Source organism: Oncorhynchus keta, chromosome 27 (assembly GCF_023373465.1).
Source record: "Oncorhynchus keta strain PuntledgeMale-10-30-2019 chromosome 27, Oket_V2, whole genome shotgun sequence".
Classification (NCBI taxonomy): domain Eukaryota; kingdom Metazoa; phylum Chordata; class Actinopteri; order Salmoniformes; family Salmonidae; genus Oncorhynchus; species Oncorhynchus keta.
In genome coordinates this window covers 4,352,809-4,361,884 of record NC_068447.1, presented here as the reverse complement: position 1 = coordinate 4,361,884, position 9,076 = coordinate 4,352,809, and the positions used below count along the sequence as shown (strand labels likewise).

Genomic DNA, 9,076 nt, shown 5'->3' with positions numbered 1-9,076 from the left:
TGATATGATGATGATGGGTCTGTTGATATGGTGATGGGTCTGTTGATATGATGATGATGGGTCTGTTGATATGATGATGATGGGTCTGTTGATATGATGATGATGGGTCTGTTGATATAATGATGATGGGTCTGTTGATATAATGATGATGGGTCTGTTGATATGATGATGATGGGTCTGTTGATATGATGATGATGGGTCTGTTGATATGATGATGATGGGTCTGTTGATATGATGATGATGGGTCTGTTGATATGATGATGATGGGTCTGTTGATATAATGATGATGGGTCTGTTGATATAATGATGATGGGTCTGTTGATATGATGATGATGGGTCTGTTGATATGATGATGGGTCTGTTGATATGATGATGATGGGTCTGTTGATATAATGATGATGGGTCTGTTGATATGATGATGGGTCTGTTGATATGATGATGATGGGTCTGTTGATATGATGATGGGTCTGTTGATATAATGATGATGGGTCTGTTGATATGATGATGGGTCTGTTGATATAATGATGATGGGTCTGTTGATATGATGATGGGTCTGTTGATATAATGATGATGGGTCTGTTGATATGATGATGGGTCTGTTGATATAATGATGATGGGTCTGTTGATATGATGATGGGTCTGTTGATATGATGATGATGGGTCTGTTGATATGGTGGTGGGTCTGTTGATATGATGATGATGGGTCTGTTGATATGATGATGGGTCTGTTGATATGATGATGATGGGTCTGTTGATATGATGATGATGGGTCTGTTGATATGATGATGGGTCTGTTGATATGATGATGGGTCTGTTGATATGATGATGGGCCTGTTGATATGATGATGATGGGTCTGTTGATATGATGATGATGGGTCTGTTGATATGATGATGGGTCTGTTGATATGATGATGATGGGTCTGTTGATATGATGATGATGGGTCTGTTGATATGACGATGATGGGTCTGTTGATATGATGATGGGCCTGTTGATAGGATGATGGGCCTGTTGATATGAGGATGATGGGTCTGTTGATAGGATGATGGGCCTGTTGATAGGATGATGGGCCTGTTGATAGGATGATGGGCCTGTTGATAGGATGATGGGTCTGTTGATAGGATGATGGGCCTGTTGATAGGATCATGGGTCTGTTGATAGGATGATGGGTCTGTTGATAGGATAGGATGATGGGTCTGTTGATAGGATGATGGGCCTGTTGATAGGATGATGGGTCTGTTGATAGGATGATGGGTCTGTTGATAGGATGATGGGTCTGTTGATAGGATAGGATGATTGGTCTGTTGATAGGATGATGGGCCTGTTGATAGGATGATGGGTCTGTTGATAGGATGATGGGTCTGTTGATAGGATTTATTTTACTTTCCAGTTGGTTGCGGGCGGACAGTTCAGAATCCTCAAAGTTCCCCTGGGCTTCATCAAAGCTCTAGAATGGGTAAGTTATCTCTCTCTCTCTCTCTCTCTCTCTCTCTCTCTCTCTCTCTCTCTCTGTCCTCCCCCCTCTCGCTCTCTCTACCGTCACTTCCTACCCCCTATCCCTCTCTCTCTCTGTGACCAGGAACAACACTAGGTCCAGAGTTGGTCTCTAACTAGGAACAACACTAGGTCCAGAGTTAGTCTCTGACTAGGAACAACACTAGGCCCAGAGTTAGTCTCTGACCAGGAACAACACTAGGTCCAGAGTTAGTCTCTGACCAGGAACAACACTATGTCCAGAGTTAGTCTCTGACTAGGAACAACACTAGGTCCAGAGTTAGTCTCTGACCAGGAACAACACTAGGTCCAGAGTTAGTCTCTGACCAGGAACAACACTAGGTCCAGAGTTAGTCTCTGACCAGGAACAACACTAGGTCCAGAGTTAGTCTCTGACTAGGAACAACACTAGGTCCAGAGTTAGTCTCTGACCAGGAACAACACTAGGTCCAGAGTTAGTCTCTGACCAGGAAGGTCCAGAGTTAGTCTCTGACTAGGAACAACACTGGGTCCAGAGTTAGTCTCTGACCAGGAACAACACTAGGTCCAGAGTTAGTCTCTGACCAGGAACAACACTAGGTCCAGAGTTAGTCTCTGACCAGGAACACCACTAGGTCCAGAGTTAGTCTCTGACTAGGAACAACACTAGGCCCAGAGTTAGTCTCTGACCAGGAACAACACTAGGTCCAGAGTTAGTCTCTGACCAGGAACAACACTAGGTCCAGAGTTAGTCTCTGACCAGGAACAACACTAGGTCCAGAGTTAGTCTCTGACTAGGAACAACACTAGGCCCAGAGTTAGTCTCTGACTAGGAACAACACTAGGTCCAGAGTTAGTCTCTGACTAGGAACAACACTAGGTCCAGAGTTAGTCTCTGACCAGGAACAACACTAGGTCCAGAGTTAGTCTCTGACCAGGAACAACACTAGGTCCAGAGTTAGTCTCTGACCAGGAACAACACTAGGTCCAGAGTTAGTCTCTGACTAGGAACAACACTAGGTCCAGAGTTAGTCTCTGACCAGGAACAACACTAGGTCCAGAGTTAGTCTCTGACTAGGAACAACACTAGGTCCAGAGTTAGTCTCTGACTAGGAACAACACTAGGTCCAGAGTTAGTCTCTGACCAGGAACAACACTAGGTCCAGAGTTAGTCTCTGACTAGGAACAACACTAGGTCCAGAGTTAGTCTCTGACCAGGAACAACACTAGGTCCAGAGTTAGTCTCTGACCAGGAACAACACTAGGTCCAGAGTTAGTCTCTGACCAGGAACAACACTAGGTCCAGAGTTAGTCTCTGACCAGGAACAACACTAGGTCCAGAGTTAGTCTCTGACTAGGAACAACACTAGGTCCAGAGTTAGTCTCTGACCAGGAACAACACTAGGTCCAGAGTTAGTCTCTGACCAGAACAACACTAGGTCCAGAGTTAGTCTCTGACTAGGAACAACACTAGGTCCAGAGTTAGTCTCTGACCAGGAACAACACTAGGTCCAGAGTTAGTCTCTGACCAGGAACAACACTAGGTCCAGAGTTAGTCTCTGACTAGGAACAACACTAGGCCCAGAGTTAGTCTCTGACTAGGAACAACACTAGGTCCAGAGTTAGTCTCTAACCAGGAACAACACTAGGTCCAGAGTTAGTCTCTGACCAGGAACACCACTAGGTCCAGACTTAGTCTCTGACTAGGAACAACACTAGGCCCAGAGTTAGTCTCTGACCAGGAACAACACTAGGTCCAGAGTTAGTCTCTGACTAGGAACAACACTGGGTCCAGAGTTAGTCTCTGACTAGGAACAACACTAGGTCCAGAGTTAGTCTCTGACTAGGAACAACACTAGGTCCAGAGTTAGTCTCTGACTAGGAACAACACTAGGCCCAGAGTTAGTCTCTGACCAGGAACAACACTAGGTCCAGAGTTAGTCTCTGACTAGGAACAACACTAGGTCCAGAGTTAGTCTCTGACCAGGAACAACACTAGGTCCAGAGTTAGTCTCTGACCAGGAACAACACTAGGTCCAGAGTTAGTCTCTGACTAGGAACAACACTAGGTCCAGAGTTAGTCTCTGACCAGGAACAACACTAGGTCCAGAGTTAGTCTCTGACCAGGAACAACACTAGGTCCAGAGTTAGTCTCTGACTAGGAACAACACTAGGCCCAGAGTTAGTCTCTGACTAGGAACAACACTAGGTCCAGAGTTAGTCTCTAACCAGGAACAACACTAGGTCCAGAGTTAGTCTCTGACCAGGAACACCACTAGGTCCAGACTTAGTCTCTGACTAGGAACAACACTAGGCCCAGAGTTAGTCTCTGACCAGGAACAACACTAGGTCCAGAGTTAGTCTCTGACCAGGAACAACACTAGGTCCAACAACTCTGACTAGGAACAACACTAGGTCCAGAGTTAGTCTCTGACTAGGAACAGCACCAGGTCCAGAGTTAGTCTCTGACTAGGAACAACACTAGGTCCTAGTCTCTGACCAGGAACAACACTAGGTCCAGAGTTAGTCTCTGACCAGGAACAACACTAGGTCCAGAGTTAGTCTCTGACCAGGAACAACACTAGGTCCAGAGTTAGTCTCTGACCAGGAACAACACTAGGTCCAGAGTTAGTCTCTGACCAGGAACAACACTAGGTCCAGAGTTAGTCTCTGACCAGGAACAACACTAGGTCCAGAGTTAGTCTCTGACTAGGAACAACACTAGGTCCAGAGTTAGTCTCTGACTAGGAACAACACTAGGTCCAGAGTTAGTCTCTGACCAGGAACAACACTAGGTCCAGAGTTAGTCTCTGACTAGGAACAACACTAGGTCCAGAGTTAGTCTCTGACCAGGAACAACACTAGGTCCAGAGTTAGTCTCTGACCAGGAACAACACTAGGTCCAGAGTTAGTCTCTGACTAGGAACAACACTAGGTCCAGAGTTAGTCTCTGACCAGGAACAACACTAGGTCCAGAGTTAGTCTCTGACTAGGAACAACACTAGGTCCAGAGTTAGTCTCTGACCAGGAACAACACTAGGTCCAGAGTTAGTCTCTGACCAGGAACAACACTAGGTCCAGAGTTAGTCTCTGACTAGGAACAACACTAGGTCCAGAGTTAGTCTCTGACTAGGAACAACACTAGGTCCAGAGTTAGTCTCTGACCAGGAACAACACTAGGTCCAGAGTTAGTCTCTGACTAGGAACAACACTAGGTCCAGAGTTAGTCTCTGACCAGGAACAACACTAGGTCCAGAGTTAGTCTCTGACCAGGAACAACACTAGGTCCAGAGTTAGTCTCTGACCAGGAACAACACTAGTCTCTGACCAGGAACAACACTAGGTCCAGAGTTAGTCTCTGACTAGGAACAACACTAGGTCCAGAGTTAGTCTCTGACCAGGAACAACACTAGGTCCAGAGTTAGTCTCTGACAGGAACAACACTAGGTCCAGAGTTAGTCTCTGACTAGGAACAACACTAGGTCCAGAGTTAGTCTCTGACCAGGAACAACACTAGGTCCAGAGTTAGTCTCTGACTAGGAACAACACTAGGTCCAGAGTTAGTCTCTGACTAGGAACAACACTAGGTCCAGAGTTAGTCTCTGACCAGGAACAACACTAGGTCCAGAGTTAGTCTCTGACCAGGAACAACACTAGGTCCAGAGTTAGTCTCTGACCAGGAACAACACTAGGTCCAGAGTTAGTCTCTGACCAGGAACAACACTAGGTCCAGAGTTAGTCTCTGACCAGGAACAACACTAGGTCCAGAGTTAGTCTCTGACCAGGAACAACACTAGGTCCAGAGTTAGTCTCTGACTAGGAACAACACTAGGTCCAGAGTTAGTCTCTGACCAGGAACAACACTAGGTCCAGAGTTAGTCTCTGACTAGGAACAACACTAGGTCCAGAGTTAGTCTCTGACCAGGAACAACACTAGGTCCAGAGTTAGTCTCTGACCAGGAACAACACTAGGTCCAGAGTTAGTCTCTGACCAGGAACAACACTAGGTCCAGAGTTAGTCTCTGACTAGGAACAACACTAGGTCCAGAGTTAGTCTCTGACTAGGAACAACACTAGGTCCAGAGTTAGTCCAGAGTTAGTCTCTGACCAGGAACAACACTAGGTCCAGAGTTAGTCTCTGACTAGGAACAACACTAGGTCCAGAGTTAGTCTCTGACTAGGAACAACACTAGGTCCAGAGTTAGTCTCTGACCAGGAACAACACTAGGTCCAGAGTTAGTCTCTGACTAGGAACAACACTAGGTCCAGAGTTAGTCTCTGACCAGGAACAACACTAGGTCCAGAGTTAGTCTCTGACCAGGAACAACACTAGGTCCAGAGTTAGTCTCTGACCAGGAACAACACTAGGTCCAGAGTTAGTCTCTGACCAGGAACAACACTAGGTCCAGAGTTAGTCTCTGACTAGGAACAACACTAGGTCCAGAGTTAGGAACAACACTAGGTCCAGAGTTAGTCTCTGACCAGGAACAACACTAGGTCCAGAGTTAGTCTCTGACTAGGAACAACACTAGGTCCAGAGTTAGTCTCTGACTAGGAACAGCACTAGGTCCAGAGTTAGTCTCTGACTAGGAACAACACTAGGTCCACAGTTAGTCTCTGACCAGGAACAACACTAGGCCCAGAGTTAGTCTCTGACCAGGAACAACACTAGGTCCAGAGTTAGTCTCTGACTAGGAACAACACTAGGTCCAGAGTTAGTCTCTAACTAGAACAATACTAGGTCCAGAGTTAGTCTCTGACCAGGAACAACACTAGGTCCAGAGTTAGTCTCTGACTAGGAACAACACTAGGTCCAGAGTTAGTCTCTGACCAGGAACAACACTAGGTCCAGAGTTAGTCTCTGACCAGGAACAACACTAGGTCCAGAGTTAGTCTCTGACCAGGAACACCACTAGGTCCAGAGTTAGTCTCTGACCAGGAACAACACTAGGTCCAGAGTTAGTCTCTGACTAGGAACAACACTGGGTCCAGAGTTAGTCTCTGACCAGGAACAACACTAGGTCCAGAGTTAGTCTCTGACTAGGAACAACACTAGGTCCAGAGTTAGTCTCTGACTAGGAACAACACTAGGTCCAGAGTTAGTCTCTGACTAGGAACAACACTAGGTCCAGAGTTAGTCTCTGACCAGGAACAACACTAGGTCCAGAGTTAGTCTCTGACTAGGAACAACACTGGGTCCAGAGTTAGTCTCTGACCAGGAACAACACTAGGTCCAGAGTTAGTCTCTGACCAGGAACAACACTAGGTCCAGAGTTAGTCTCTGACCAGGAACACCACTAGGTCCAGAGTTAGTCTCTGACTAGGAACAACACTAGGTTCAGAGTTAGTCTCTGACCAGGAACAACACTAGGTCCAGAGTTAGTCTCTGACTAGGAACAACACTAGGTCCAGAGTTAGTCTCTGACTAGGAACAGCACTAGGTCCAGAGTTAGTCTCTGACTAGGAACAACACTAGGTCCAGAGTTAGTCTCTGACCAGGAACAACACTAGGTCCAGAGTTAGTCTCTGACCAGGAACAACACTGGGTCCAGAGTTAGTCTCTGACCAGGAACAACACTAGGTCCAGAGTTAGTCTCCTACTAGGAACAACACTAGGTCCAGAGTTAGTCTCTGACTAGGAACAACACTAGGTCCAGAGTTAGTCTCTGACCAGGAACAACACTAGGTCCAGAGTTAGTCTCTGACTAGGAACAACACTAGGTCCAGAGTTAGTCTCTGACTAGGAACAACACTAGGTCCAGAGTTAGTCTCTGACCAGGAACAACACTAGGTCCAGAGTTAGTCTCTGACTAGGAACAACACTAGGTCCAGAGTTAGTCTCTGACTAGGAACAACACTAGGTCCAGAGTTAGTCTCTGACGAGGAACAACACTAGGTCCAGAGTTAGTCTCTGACCAGGAACAACACTAGGTTTAGAGTTAGTGTCTGACCAGGAACAACACTAGGTCCAGAGTTAGTCTCTGACCAGGAACAACACTAGGTCCAGAGTTAGTCTCTGACTAGGAACAACACTAGGTCCAGAGTTAGTCTCTGACCAGGAACAACACTAGGTCCAGAGTTAGTCTCTGACCAGGAACAACACTAGGTCCAGAGTTCCATGTGAATCTGATAACTAGAATGTGTAGACTTTCCAAGATACAGTTTATGTCATCCTATCATCAGTAACCATGTCTCAGACGCCAACTGATCTGACATAATATTCATTAAGTACCAACGCATATTTTCAACTGGTTGGATTACTGAAATATGGTTCCGTTTCCCACCTTTTGATGTTCCCAGAATCGCTAAAGGGCTTTTCACAAGTCAACTCTAGAGTAGAGAGAGAGAGAGAAATGGGGGGAAAGGTATTTATGGGGGTCATAAACCTCCCCAACAGGCCAACGTCATGACACTAGCCAGAATGTGTACAGAAACAGGAGACAGGCTCCTGCTAGTATGTGCTGTTGCAGTTTGCACAAGCCAAGACTACTTAGTTATATCAAATGTCATGTGTGTATCTCTAGAGTGGCAAACAGCACTATTTCAGTGGTATTCTAGTGTAGCAGACAGCACTATTTCAGTGGTATTCTAGAGTAGCAAACAGCACTATTTCAGTGGTATTCTAGAGTAGCAAACAGCACTATTTCAGTGGTATTCTAGAGTAGCAGACAGCACTATTTCAGTGGTATTCTAGTGTAGCAGACAGCACTATTTCAGTGGTATTCTAGAGTAGCAGACAGCACTATTTCAGTGGTATTCTAGAGTAGCAGACAACACTATTTCAGTGGTATTCTAGAGTAGCAGACAGCACTATTTCAGTGGTATTCTAGAGTAGCAGACAGCACTATTTCAGTGGTATTCTAGAGTAGCAGACAGCACTATTTCAGTGGTATTCTAGAGTAGCAAACAGCACTATTTCAGTGGTAGTCTAGAGTAGCAGACAGCACTATTTCAGTGGTATTCTAGAGTAGCAGACAGCACTATTTCAGTGGTATTCTAGAGTAGCAGACAGCACTATTTCAGTGGTATTCTAGAGTAGCAGACAGCACTATTTCAGTGGTATTCTAGAGTAGCAGACAGCACTATTTCAGTGGTATTCTAGAGTAGCAGACAGCACTATTTCAGTGGTATTCTAGAGTAGCAAACAGCACTATTTCAGTGGTATTCTAGTGTAGCAGACAGCACTATTTCAGTGGTATTCTAGAGTAGCAGACAGCGCTATTTCAGTGGTATTCTAGAGTAGCAAACAGCACTATTTCAGTGGTATTCTAGTGTAGCAGACAGCACTATTTCAGTGGTATTCTAGAGTAGCAGACAGCACTATTTCAGTGGTATTCTAGAGTAGCAGACAGCACTATTTCAGTGGTATTCTAGAGTAGCAAACAGCACTATTTCAGTGGTATTCTAGAGTAGCAGACAGCACTATTTCAGTGGTATTCTAGTGTAGCAGACAACACTATTTCAGTGGTATTCTAGAGTAGCAAACAGCACTATTTCAGTGGTATTCTAGAGTAGCAGACAGCACTATTTCAGTGGTATTCTAGTGTAGCAGACAGCACTATTTCAGTGGTATTCTAGAGTAGCAAACAGCACTATTTCAGTGGT

At 45.6% G+C, this 9,076-nt stretch overlaps 1 pseudogene; it reads left to right on the top strand.

Moving 5' to 3' along the window:
* The first annotated feature begins 1,120 nt into the window (after positions 1 to 1,120).
* Positions 1,121 to 9,076, top strand: part of LOC118383043 (synaptophysin-like) — a 31,303-nt pseudogene continuing 23,347 nt past the window's right edge.